Source organism: Solanum stenotomum, chromosome 5 (genome assembly GCF_019186545.1).
Source record: "Solanum stenotomum isolate F172 chromosome 5, ASM1918654v1, whole genome shotgun sequence".
Lineage (NCBI taxonomy): Eukaryota > Viridiplantae > Streptophyta > Magnoliopsida > Solanales > Solanaceae > Solanum > Solanum stenotomum.
The window spans coordinates 44,157,629-44,172,790 of record NC_064286.1 but is presented as its reverse complement, the minus strand read 5'-3'; the positions used below and the strand labels follow the sequence as shown (position 1 = coordinate 44,172,790).

The window sequence follows — 15,162 nt, the reverse complement described above, 5'->3', positions numbered from 1 at the left end:
CGACACTACCCAGTCCAAGAGTCCTTGATCAGCTTTCCCTTTTCCCCTCTTGGGCTTGTAAATTTAAGACAACTTGTTTTTTACTTTTTTGACTTTTCTATGTTTTTGTAGCACATGGATGCTCATTTTTGGCTGTCTGATGCAGCCCTATATTTAAGTCTGAAAGTTCATAATCTCTCTATTCCAGTTGCTGAACACTGTTTAGAGTTGAAGGGATTTGTTCGGATCCCATTGGGGGTTCGAATTGTTTTAGGAGGGGAAACATGGGAGGCTAGGTGAGGTTCTGCCTCAGCCTGTCCTGCTCTGGCGGTACCGCTATGGCGGGAATAATCCCACCCTAGCGGTTTAGACGAGGCCAGAACCCATGCTAATAATTTCTGGGTTTTTTTTCATTTTTCTAAGACTTCCCCAAGGTTCCTAGCTTAACAATCCATCTAAGATAAATCTCCAAGCTAGGAAAATCATTAACTACTCCGAATCTATCTTAACGACACGATACCCCGCTAGTTCTCATTAATTAGACATTACACCCACACATCCCCAGGATACACCTATACATGCACATGATTATAAGTCATAGTCTATCTCAACACATTTCACAATATTCAAGGAATTACACTTGCATTCTTTTAATGATTCCATAAAAAATGCACTCATAACTAGTCTAGACACGTCACATTGTGTCCTTGATCATATCATACGCACCAACCAAAATGTCTTCACCTCCTCAGTAAAATCAGACAATCAAAGAATACTTCCACACACATAGACAATTCACTCAACAAGCAATACACAATTACAGTCATTTCAGGTAACAAGAAGCACACATTCACAATTTCCAAAATACAATGCAAAGACAATTTCAATTTATTAGTTAGTTCTTTCCATGGATGACCATTACTGGTCATCCATATTCCTTATAGCCCCTAAGGCTAGATACCAATTGGAACCTTCCAGTTCCAATTTAACTTGTTGGTGTCCCTTCGGTCATATCAACAAAGTCTAGTCCTCTTCGTTGAGATACCAATTGGAATCGGGAGATACCAATTGGAATCAACACATACCACAAGTGACACTTCGCACGAAAGGAGAGAATGAGTGGAAAAATATTCCTAGAATGCTTCCTAGCCTCTTGTAAATTAAATGTGGACGTCAACACACCAATCCGCAAGAGTTTAGTCCACATTTTGCTCTTGTACTAGGAGACCGATAACCTAGGCTCTGATACCAATTTGTCACGACCTAACCCAACGGGCCATGCGGGCACCCACTATAGCACCTAAGTAGGAGAACCCTCATACCCTAGGTTAAAAACATGTGAAAATTAATGAAAAACGGATATGAATAGAGAACAAAAATCTTTGTAAATGGAATATTTTCAAAATAACTAGCTAAGACTTGTAATGAATTTAACAACCCCCAAGGACCTAGTCTAAACAGGTACAAGAGGTACTAAGAGTACAACTGGAAAATACCATAAAAGACACAGCTCCCACCATGCGGAAAGAAGGATAGAAGCTACTGGAGATTTTTCTTTGTCTTCACCTAATGAAACATCACCAATCCTGCATCCAAACTATGTCAAAAAGACATAGCAAGAGTAGTATCAGTACAAACACACGTACTGGTAGGCATCATCGGTCCACTCGACGCCCACTACATAACATAAGAAATCAACTAGTAATATCATGAAATAAACCACTCCCTTCTCCACCTTCACTCTCTCTCTTGGAACACCTCCAATATACACTAGTACCCTGATTACTAACCCCCTTTTTGACTTAACCCACTTACCAAAACCTGGATCCTAGCTTAGCCATTCTAGAAACACGCAGAATATACCCAAGTACTACCCCTACCAATTCAACTACTTGCTCACGTCATACCCTTGTTTCCCCGTCACCTTACCATCATAGTCGCATGATGCCCTAATTCAACCTTCTTACTGCTAATCCAATCTATTTCCCTCAAGGTGAAATCTTTCCGGCGATTTCCTTCATATCCTTCATATACACTATATCTACTCTCTCCCTCACAACCCACGAACCACTAACTATAAGTGGACATAACATGTGTCCTCTAAGTACAACATATACAACCAATACAATGCTCTCCTCGAGAGCGTATAACAAGCATATACGATATTATCAACAAGCACACGAACACCGAACAACCCACATTTTTATCACATGCTTCACAATATGCAGTTATCACAAGTAGTTGGTCCTCTCTTGGAACCTAAACTCAAACTGTTAGTGCACCGGAACGTGGTACCCGATCCTATAGTTATGCCAAAATATGGCAATCCAATCCCATATGTTCTGCCGAAATGTGGTAATCCAATCCAAATTAGCATGCCGGAACGTGGCAATCTGATCCAAGTTAGTATGTCGGAACGTGGCTATCTGATTCATCACACCACAATCACAAACACATGTACATCATCAAGATCATGCATTTAAGAGTGATTCATGGAATACAATCATTCATCTATCTCAGTTACGAAAAGTGTGATCAATATTGCAACATTTATATACCAACATATATCGTAACAAAGGCATAGCAAGAATACATCTCACAATCATAGAATCACAATCATCACCTATCACGAATATTTATCCCCCATCTCATACAAACCCTAGTTCGATCATACTAAGCCTTAATCCATCGTCTAACGCTTCTCTCTAAAGTTTGAAACATAACTTGTTCGATGCATGAAGGCCTTCGCATAAATCTTACCATCGATTCACATATATCAAACAATGGGAACAAGTTTAAACTACTCAATTCATAAAACCTAGCCTACCTAGGCACCAAGCAGTAACATGACATTTTTGGCTTCAATTCGAGCTTTCTGGCTTCGTGATGGTAGAATTTTCCAAGAATCCGAAAGGTTTCACCGTCCCCATGCTAGAATTCTTCTTCCCCTCCTTTCCTAAGCTTAGAGCAGCTTTTCTGTGGTTTTAAAGCTATTTTACAACTTATTTAGGTATTTTAGGAAGATGGAGAAAATAGGATTTCTCGTAATTACATTCTAACTCGCTCATCCTGCTCTGGCGGCAACTTACCCCGCTGTGGTGCCGCTGCTCCAGCGGCATCTGGCCCGCTCTGACGGAACAGTGGCCAAGATTTTCACAGATTTTTGTCCTTCCTAAATAACAACGGTTCGGGTCATTACATTCTACCTATGATTATGCTATATTATTTGTTGATATGTTACATTCTGTAGCAAAATTATACCCCAATTTTAAGTATTATTAAGCCGTTCTTAGCAAATTGTTTGAACCCATTTATGATAATTCAAAGATTTTTAAGTTAAAATTTTCAAACTCTGATTTGAAATCTATGGTCAAACATATATTTAAAAATATTTCCTTTATTAAAATTTTCTTCAAAATATATGAAAACTCTCTGGCCACAAAATTAAACACTATTAAGCCCTTCTCAACAAACTGTTCAGACCCGTTTTTGATACTTGAGAAGTTTTTAAGGAAATATTTTCAAAATATATGGTCTAACATATCTTTGAAAGTATTTCCTTTTTTAAAATATGATTCAAACAACATATGACCTTTTATCCAAATTTTAAGCATACTAAAGCTTGAAGGGCAATCAGGTTCAAGTGGGAAAGATTAGTCTGTTGTTTCATTGGAAGATGATGAGGAATAGGAAATTGTTGGTCGAAAGAACAAGTCTGCAGTCACAAGAACTCAAGACTTCGTTCCTTTAAACTTGAATGCCATTATCGGGGGGATGTTGAAGAGCCTTGTAAAAGTGAGATAGAACAAAGCCACTGCGATAGTTCAACCATTTTTTGTATTCCATCTTGATATTTCACACGAAGCTGTTCATAACATTCAAGATGCTCTCCTCTTATTTTCTTCCTCTAAGACACTCAAGGGATATAGAACTACCGTAGGAATGGTTGGAGTGGCTACTGCTAGGAAATTCATCAGTATACATACACTTCCTAAGATGCTGATTTTCACCTGAAGCAGTTTGGTTATGGACGTACCAAATTGCATAAACCTGTGCAATTTGGTACTTATGTAGCTTCCATAACCAAACCGCATCAGATGTAAAAATCATCATCTTAGGAAGTGTCTGTACACTGATGGATTTCCTAGCACTAGCCACTCCAACCATTCCTACGATAGTTCTATATCCCTCAAGTGTCTCTGGGATAGAAAATAGGCAAAGAGCATATTGAATGTTATGAACAGCTTCGTGTGAAATATGAAGATGGAATACCAAAAATTGTTTTACTATTGTAGAGGATTTGTTCACTCTCACTTTTACAAGGCTTTTCAACTGCCCGCCAATAATGGCACTCAAGTTTGAAGGAACGAAGTCCTGAGTTCTCGTGACTGCAGACTTGTTCTTTGGGCCAACAGTTTCCCATTCTTCATCGTCTTTCGATGAAACAATAGATGAATCTTTCCCACTTGAACCTGATTGCCCTTCAAGCTTTAGTATGCCTAAAATTTGGATAGAAGTTCATATGTTGTTTGAATAGGATTTTTAAAAAGGAAATACTTTCGAAGATATGTTTGACCATAGATTTCAAAAAAAAAATTCCTTAAAAAGTTTTCAAGTATAGAAAACGGGTCCGAACAGTTTGTTGAGAAGGGCTGAATAGTGCTTAATTTTGTGGGCAGAGAGTTTTCATATAGTTTGAAGCAAATTTTAAAAAGGAAATATTTTTAAAGATATTTTTGACCATAGATTTCAAATCAGAGTTTGAAATTTTTTCCTTAAAAAGCTTTGAAATATCAAAAATGGGTCCAAAGCAGTTTGCTAAGAATGGCTTAATAATGCTTAAAATTGGGGTATAATTTTGTTATAGAATGTACATAGACATATCTATACATAATATAGCACAATCATAGGTAGAGATATTTAATGAATTTTTCCGATTGATTTTCCTTAGACAGATTTCCTTATATAACTACAAATAACTTTTATTCTTAAAATAATACTATAGTAAAACTCATTAAATTAATATAGGTGAGACTACAAAATATTATTAATTTGTAGATGTATAATTTAATAGATAAATTAATATTTTAATTAATTTAAAGAGTCTTTTGAGATTTAGGAAATGTTAATATTTACTAGATCAAAATTATTGTTTCCTAATAATTTATGTATCATATTTATTGAATTTACTTTAAAATAATAATTTATGATACATAAAGTACAATGAATACATCAAAACATTGTATCCTATTAAATTATGTATCCTATTTATTGACTTCAATGTTTTATGTATTATTCCTCAATTCAAGTCAGGATTTTATGTTTTTGTGGACAACGAATGGTACTCCATTCGTCCAAATTTTAATGCTTTTGTTGTTAACATCGGCGACACATTTATGGTAAGCAAAATTTCAAACTAGTACTATATAATAAGCTAATGTATTACATTCAAATAATAAAACATAATCAATTAAACAAATAATACTTTTTTTTTGGTGAAAAACATTATAAGATCTTTACACATGACGCGCAATGAAATACCTCACGAGTTCTTACTTAGAAATTGAATATAACATATTTGGTGTTTGTCCTTTTGCAGGCCCTATCGAATGGTAGATACAAAAGTTGCTTGCATAGAGAAATGGTTAACAATAAGACTCCTAGAAATCACTTGCTTTCTTTATTTTTCCAGATAAAGATAAGGTGGTGAATCCACCAATTGAATTGGTGCACTACAACAACCCTCAACTATATGCGGACTTCACATGGCCTGCTCTCCTTGAGTTTACTCTGAAGCATCATAGAGCTGATACGCGCACTATTCAAGCTTTATCGATGTGGCTTCAAGAAAATAATGTAGAAGCTTAAGAGCTATACATATAAGGTTCAAGATTGAAGGCCTTGGAATCTTTTGTTAATATGTTGAATCTTTGATTTAGAACTATAAATATTCCTGTTGCAATAATTCTATTAAGTTCGACACCTAGTAATTAGGAGTTGATTTCTATTTCAGTTTGGTTTTTAGTTTGTAAAAACATGTCTTTTGTTAGTCAATAATATAAAGTTTTGTAGTGCAAAATATAATTTATCCTTCTACTTCTTCCATTGTTATTTTCCTACATTTCTTTTCTTTCAAAAACTGATAGGTGGGATCTAGAGATATTTTTCTGAAGGGACCTTTAGGTGAAGAGATGGATTTCAAAAATAGGTTTTCATGAATAACTCATGCTGTTTTTAGTAATAAAAATTACCAATTATAAGTTGTGAGAACAAAAAATTACTTGGAGGTCCTTGATCTTTAGGAAGAAAGCAGTGGAAGAGGATTTTGAAATAAATTCGTTACAAAGTAATCTCACCAAAGCGCAAATCAAGAGTCACAAGGAAAAGAAAATCATGAAGTCCACAAGGAAAGCGACTCTGTTTGTTGTTGTCTCAACAACTATTTTAAAGAGAATTATATTTCTCCCATCACCAAAAGAAATTTGGAATTACCCTAAGAAATAATATGTTGGAGGTGAAGGAATTCAAGTTGCAAAGAATAAAAGACTCCAAGAAAATCAAAGAATGCTTGGATAGTTTGCTTTGCATTGATAGCAAGGTAAGATTTCTAGGCACTAGATTAGATAAAAGTAAGAGATAAATATAAATACAAGCAGCCAAAGGTTGATTCATTGAATATTTTGAATTTAGCGAAAAATCAAGAAAGTCATTCTTTGCATGTGATATTAAAGACTCTCTTAATTAAGAAAAAATGGAGTGAATGTCTGAATCCTAAGATACAACCTCCCCCAGATATTATAGAAGAGAATGCGATAACGGTCATATTAAAGAAAAGAAGGCAAAACTTTCCAATTCCATGCGAAAAGACTTCAGTAGAAGCAGAACTAGTGAAGGGACTGATGGAAAAGGTAGAGGTAAGAAGTGAGAGCGAGTCGGACAAGATATAGATTACAATGTGTCTCAGAATAGTGCATTTATAATTCCTAACTAAAAATAGAAAAATAAGTTACTAACTTATCAGTTTAATTCAAATAACAAATAAAAAGAACTAACTCCTAAATATAAGTCAAATAGGACTTTAATAACATAATTTAAAAACCTTAAAAATAGGTAACTGTTTTATTTTTGCAATACCCTGAGACATATTCTCAACCAATCCGGCACATTAAATAAGTTAAGTAGTGCTCTAAAAGAAATTAAACATTGAATTAAATTCGTCAGTAATTTAATTTATTGATTAGTATCTGTAATCTTATCATGGTGAATTACATAAGTGTTTAATGGGGAATTTCGAAATATAAATAGAGGAGTGCAATTACGAATTTCTAGTGAAATGATTTGTAATTTATTATGGTAGGAATAATTCAAATTAATTATTCGGAATTATATCCATAATAGGAAGCCTCATCAATTAATTTTGTGGTCTCTACAGTGCCCATATTTAACTAGAACTCAGAATCTTATTTCTAAGGAGAAAAGAGGAGACTAGCATGAGTTTTTCTTTTGAAAAGAAAACTGTCGTGTATTTTTCTGGTTGAAGAAAATAGACTGTGTTTTGTAATCCTTTTTGGATTGGGAAGAAATCTCTATAAGTAGGGATTCTCCTAACCTAGAAAAAGATTGATGGTTTCTATACATACTTACCCACCCAAGTATTGAGAGACTTAGCATGTGAATTTGGGATCATTGTAGATGACTACATAGCTTCTGTCTATCTTGTGGACACACTCAAAGATATGTCTAACTTGGGAATACGCTTGAAGGAAGATCTGTCTAACTTGTGGATTCGCTTGAAAGTATCTGCTCACACCTCAAGAGGTAATTCTTGAATTAAATTTCAGTAAGTTTATGTATTCTAGCATAATTGTATATGTTCAAGCATAAACAATTTGATTATCTATTATTCATGTAAACAATAAGACTCTGGTATGCTTTCGATGTGCATATAATTTTCTCACAGTAGTAACATTAGAGCTTCTACTAATTGGCGTTCCCAGATGGTTTTTTTTTTACCTTGTTTGATGACACTAGCTAAATCTTCCTATTTGGTAGCAGTTTAAGATAAATAATTTTAATGACATCTTATCAGAGGCCTATAGTGCATATGTTCTATAGGTCCAACTAAACCCAATATTTTCAATATGAAACACAAATAAATATGTGAAAAACAACTAAAACTATTAAAAGTTCCAAAAAAAAAATCTAGTTGTGAACAAATAGTTTCAAATGTACAATGAGATTAGCATTAAGCATCTTAAAGACTTAAAGGTTGAACTTATCTAGTTAAAATCTGAAATCTTAAATCTATCTACTCATGATGTCATAATTGTGAGTTTCAATTTCTAGAAAGCAATCATGAACAAATTATAATAAGAAACTTCTAAAGCCCCACAAAATTCTCCATCTTTTGACTTTTCAGACAACAAAATGATAACTTTCAGTATATTTTGTAGGGTAATATAACTTAGACGGATACTCGAATTTTAGAAAAAAAATATTATTCTAAAATCATACTCCACTAAATTTACCTAAAATTTAAGGGCATTTTTTGGAATACAAGATTTACATAAAGAAATGTGACAAGAAAAACTTTGAAATATTTTAGAATAAGAGAGAGTTATACATCGTTATCAGATATTACACCCTTATAACGATTTACATGCATGTGTTTACCTAAATTTATATGGTTACAGACATAGATATGCATATTGGTGTATACACATAGAAAGCACACAAGTTTTAAAATTAAGATAATAAATTTGAAACTTATATCACTTCGTAAATAAGGCAAATTTTTTTTTTGTATGTATGTTTTATGTTGTTAGTACATACACAATTATGCTTTATTAATAGTACAAGGATGCACAAACTCTCCAGTGTACATAGCATAGGAAACTGGACAATATAGATCAGTTATTATATTATGAACTAAATAATGCAGTTACAATAAAAAAGGGATTCAAAATCTACATTAAAGATCAATAAAAATCAAATATTTTGTATATCATCCATTAAAAACATGAGACATAAATACTTAGTTATGTTTAGCTTTGAAAAAGTAAGAAAAACATATAACTTACTAAATTGAAAAACTAAAAGACCATTGTTCTAAGATTGAAAACGATTTCTAATTTTGAGGTTTTTCTGAACTTTCTTGAGCTTTGCAAAAATAACAAGTTGTAGAAAGATCCCACCAAAACCAAGTCATTGGGCGTGTAATAAATTAACTAGTTGTAGTGAAGTTACAAAGGATTGCACGAATTCTCAATGTAAAATAGCAAATAATAACCACTTTTGTCTTGCAGATGGGGCAAGCGTTCTGGATCTTGTTCCACTCTTTGGGGCGATCAATATGGTATATATGGCCACAATCGTTTCTTGCAAGGTCTTCCCTATCAAAATGCTCTTCCTAAGACACAAAAAAAAACTGTAAGTTAGCAATGAACTTCATCGATTGTAATGACCTGTTCCCGTCGTTATGGAAAAGCCAATGGGGAAAGAATTTGGGCCAGAAAACTTTTGAGTAGTGACTTGGAAATTTCTAGCCTAGGTAAATCTTGTAGTTAATGGGGGCGGGGGGTTCTTAATTATGATTTTGATTACATGAGTGGATAACCAAGATGTTAAGGAGCCTGTACGACTTTACAAAATCAAATTCGGGCGAGTAAAACTCCCGAAACTTATCCTGGCGTGAAATGGTAGTTTTAGAACTCCCCGAGAGGAAGGTGTGTTGTGAAATGGGAGCTTGGACCTCAAACTCTGAGCTTCTATCTCCGTTCGTGCCACTAGGGCGGGATTAATTCCGCCAGGGCGGGGTCGCTGTGGAGGAATAGGGTCCACCTTGGCGGGCCAGTCGCGAACTTAAGTTGGGGAAAACCCCAAAATTGTGATTTTCTGCAATATTTCGTTCTTGAGAGCTAGGAGACAACCCAGGGTGATTCTTGATAGTTTTCCACGACTTCTAGTGCTAAATGTAAGGAAATTACTCCTTTAATCCGTATTTTGATTCCTAGGACTTAGAATCTTGGGTAACTATCGTTGGGGGAGGGTTTTGGCCTGAACTTGATGGAGGAAAGATCCTTAGTTGAATATTAGGATCTTATGTTTTGCCTTGGATTGATAGTTTGATTATAATCCGGGTAAATTAGGCCTTCTTTAGTGATCCTTGCGTTAATTAATTGTGTTTAGACCAAGTACAAGCGGAAAGAATCTGGAAAGAAGGTTCAAGTGTATTAGGAGAATTCAAGCTTGGTTTTTAGACTGGTGATGGTTCGATTTACTGTTTGTATGATATATGCCGGATAATTGCTTCATTGTATGCATGCGTGTATGTTAATCATGAAATGAAATGATTATGTGGAAACAACTACATGCCATAAACTGTTACTTGACCATGTGACTATATGTATTATTCATTATGGGGTGGTTGTGATTATGGTTTTGATTGTCGTTGTGCTGATTGGATCGGGTGTCATTTTACGACATATAAATTGGATCAAGTGTCATGTTTTGACACATATTTGCCGATGTGTCACGTTCCGACACAAACATTGGATCAGATGTCACGTTCAGACACACTAACAGTTTAGGTATGGGTTCCATGATAGAACCACTTGTGATTAATATGTTCATGTCTACATGTCATTGATATTGCGAAATTATATGTTGCTCCTGAAATGCTAATTGAACTATGTATTTTGTTTATCTATGTTTACTGTGTTATAATTTTCTCCTTACATTTCGCTTACCAGAGTAGCCGTGTGATCCTAATATTGTGGTTGTGTACTGATACTGCACTTGCTCGTTCTTTGTTGAGTACAGGGCATCTTCAGGTGGCTATTCACATACTTCAGTTAGGAGATCACTAATCGAGATTGGATTCAAGGGTAAGCTAGTTCTTCTAGGCTGCCATGGGTCCTCTATTGTTTAGTCCATTCTTTTCAGACTCAGATTCTATAGTTCGATTTATTCGTATGTTTAGTTCCGGGGTTGCATTCCCTTTCCTTAGACTTTTTGATTGGTAGAGTTTTGGTACAATGATTTTCAGGTTCTAGGGTTTGACTTCCATAATAGTTGTTTAAAATGTTTATTTATAACATTTGGAGTTCATGGCAACTCTTTTTCTATCCGTCATTTAAACCTGCTTATGTATCTTTAAATGTTTACTTTTTTGTTAAGTTGCTTAGTTGGGTTGTAGTAATGGTTCTTCCACCGAAGAGTTAGTGTGGGTGCCAATCATGGCGGGCTGGGTCATTACAAGTTGTTATTAGAGCCCTGGGTTTGTTGATCTCATTGTACCAAAACGAGTCTAGTAGAGTTTTGAGGAACGGTATGGAGACGTCTGTACTTTTCTTCGAGAGACTATAAGACTTTAGGAACTCTCTCTATCTTTTTCTCTCTTCGTGCTATGTCTTGATTCCAATTGGTATCTGGTGATCCAAAGTGGTATATAATTTTCTTTCACACTTTTATCTACAAATGGTTAATCGTGATACAACGACGTGAGACATGTAGCCCCTATCAATGAGCCAATTGAGGAGCCCGCACCAAAAGGCCGTGGTCGAGTCCGGGGTAGAGAAAGAGGAAGGGGTAGCGGTCGAGGAAGGGTAGCACCCGCTAGGAATAGAGCCCCAATTGAAAATGCTCCAAGGGAAAAGGCCCCTCCTGCTCCGTAAGAATAGGTACAAAAGAATGTGGAAATCAAATACGGGGATGATGTTGGACCAGAGGATGAGGTACAGGCTGAGACTATAGTTATTCCTCCCTTAGAACCAGTGCTAGCTCAACAGATCATGACTTTTTTGAAGGGATTGGTCGGCCCTAGAGTCCTTTCCACTGTGCAAGCGACTAAACCCCCAACCAATCCCCCAATTATTGATAGAGTTCAAAAGGTTGATGTAGCATTAGCCACAAATGCCTTTTTCCGTCCCCTATTGGGTACTGTGATAACTGGTACTGAGCACGATATGCTGACTAAGTTTCTAAAGCTGAAGTCGTCTGTGTTCCATGGTTGTGAGAGTGAGGATGCCTATGAGTTCGTTTTGGATTGCTATGAGAGGCTTCATAAGTAAGGTATTGGCGGGGCCGCTGTGGCAGGATGGGCTGCGCTGTGGTGGGCCAGTCATGAACTTAAGTTGGGAAAACCCCAAAATCATTATTTTCTGCAAAACATCATTCTTAAGAGCAAGGAGATGACCCAGGGCGATTCTTGATAGTTTTCTATGACTTCTAGTTCTAACGGTAAGGAAATTACTCCCTTAATCCGTATTTTGATTCCTAGGGCTTAGAATCTTGGGTAACTATCATTTGGGGAGGGTTTTTGCCTGAATTTGATGGTGGGAAAAGGCCTAGTTCAATATTAGGATCTTGGGTTTGGCGTTGGATTGATATTTTGATTATAATCCAGGTAAATTAGGCCTTGTTTATTGATCCTTGTGCTAATTACTTGTGTTTAGACCAAGAGCTAGTGGAGAGAATTCGGAAAGGGAAGATTCAAGTGTCTTAGGAGGATTCAAACTTGGTTTTGAGGTAGGTGATGGTTCAATTCCTTGTTTGTGTTATATATGCCAGATAATTGCTTCTTATATGCATGTGTGTATGTGAATCGTGAAATTTGAATCGAATCTAATGAAATGAATATGTGCGAACAACTACATGCCATGAACTGATACTTGACCATGTGACTATATGTGTTATTCATTATGGGGTGGTTGTGATTATGTGTGTGATGATTGGATCAGGTGTCACGTTCCGACACAAACATTGAATTGGGTGTCACATTTCGGCACATATATTGGACTAGGTGTCATGTTCCGACACATACCTTGGATCGGGTGTCACGTTCCGACACACTAACAATTTGGGTATGGGTTCCATGAGAGAACCACTTGTGATAATTATGTTCATGTCTACCTGTAATTGATATTAGGAAACGGTATGTTGCTCCTGAAATGCTAATTGAACTATGTATTTTGTATATGTGTTTACTGTGTTGTAATTTCCTAGTTGTATTTCGCTTACTGGAGTAGTCGTGTGATCCTACGTGTGTACTGATACTACACTTGCTCATTCTTTGTTGAGTAGAGGGCATCCTCAGGAGGCTACTGATAAACCTCAGTTAGGAGATCACCGATCGAAACCAAATTCAAGGGTGATCCAGTTCTTCCAGGCTGCCATGGGTCCTCTATTGTTTAGTCCATTCTTTTCAAAATCAGACTCAATAGTTAGATTAATTCGTATATTTAGTTCCGAGGTCGTACCCCCTTTCCTTAGACTTGTTGATTGGTAGAGTTTTGGTACAACGACTTTTTGGTTCTAGGGGTTGACCTCCGCAATAGTTGTTTAAATTGTTTATTTAAAACCTTTGGAGTTTATGGGAACTCCGTTTTTATCCATCATTTAAACCTGTTTCTGTATCGTTAAATGTTTAGTTTTTCGTTAAGTTGCTTAGTTGGCTTGTCGTAATGGTTTTCCCACTGGATAGTTAGAGTCGGTGCCAATCACGGCGGGCTAGGTTGTGACATTGATAATCGTTGTGAACTTATTATTTATAATAATCTGTCACTAGCTTTGCTTATATAGAAGTATTTTCCCAAGAACTTGGACACCTATGATTCTTTTCTTTCTGAAAATCGTTATCAGATGTCACTTCTATAATATCCAGGGAAGGTTGAGTCTCAATATTCTTGCATTAATGCATTCCTCTTAAGGGAGTCTTTAATATCACATCCAAAGAATAGTTTTCTAGAATCTTTACTAATGCCAACTTTTTCAATGAATGAACATTTGGTTGCTTGTATTATAAATTTATGATCCACTATTCGATAAAACAGTTCCCCAAATTGGATCGTCATCATAATGTACATCATCTCTCTTGAACATTTCATCTGTAGAACCATCCAAATATGTCTTACTTACATCCCTCGTCTTGAAGAATCTTTAGCATCTGCAATATGCTGAGACAAAGTGTAATCTAGATCTTGTCCGACTCACTCTCTTTTCTTACCTCTACCTTTTCCATCAGTCCCTTCACTAGCACTACTTCTACTGAAGTCTTTTCCCATGGAATTCGAAACCGTTGCCTTCTTGTCTTTAATACGATCATTATCACATGTCTCTTCTATAATATCTTGGGGGGGGGGGGGGGGGTTTTTCTAAGGATTCTAGCATTTATTCCATTTCCTCTTAATTAAGGGAGTCTTTAATATCACATCCCAAAAATGACTTTCTGGATTTTTTTTCTAAACTCAAATTATTCAATGAATCAACCTTTGACTGCTTGTGTTTATATTTATCTCTTACCTTTTCTGATCTACTACCTAGAAATCTCACCTTGTTATCTATACCAAGCAATCTATCCAAACATTCTTTGATTTTCTTGGAGTCTTTTATTCTTTTCAACTTGAGCTCCTTCACCTCCAACATATTCTTTCTTAAGATAAGTCCAAATTTGTTTAGGTGATGGGAGAAATATAATTCTCTTTAAAATAATTGTTAAGACAACAACAAACAAAGTTGCTTTCGTCATGGACTTCATAGATTTTCTTTTCCTTGTGACTCTTGATTTGCGCTATGGTTGGATTATTTTGTAACCGATTCATTTCATAATCCACTTCCACGGCTTCCTTCCTAAAGATCAAGGGTCTCGAAGTAATTTTCCATTCTCACAACTCATAAATGGTAATTTTCATTACTAAAAACAACATGTGTTATTCATGAAAAACAATTTTTGAAATCCATCTCTTCACTCAAAGATCCCTTCAATAAAATAGCACTAGATTCCACCAAGTAGTTTTTGAAAGAAAACAAATGCAGGAAAATTACTATGGAAGAAAAGTTGAAGGAAACAAATGCACTATAGAGCTTTATATTATTGATGACTAACAAAAGACATGTATTCAGAGAGTAAAAACCAAGCTGAAATAGAAATCAACTCCTAAATACTAGGTGTCTAACTTAATAGAATTATTGCAACAAGAATATATAAATCAAAGATTTAACATATATACAAAAGATTTCAAGGCCTTCAATCTTGAACATCACATGTAAAGCTCTTATGCTTCTACATTATTGTTTTGAAGCCACATCGAGAAAGCTAAAAGAGTGTTCGTATCAGCTCTGTGATGCTTTTGAGTAAACTCAAGACAAGCAGGACATCTGAAGTAAGGATATAGTCTAGTGTTG

The 15,162-nt window shown here is 35.6% G+C and overlaps 1 pseudogene; it reads left to right on the top strand.

The window, feature by feature from the left end:
* The window catches only part of LOC125864027 (gibberellin 20 oxidase 1-like), a 40,384-nt pseudogene extending 34,537 nt beyond the window's left edge, over nucleotides 1-5,847 (top strand).
* The last annotated feature ends 9,315 nt before the right edge of the window (nucleotides 5,848-15,162 follow it).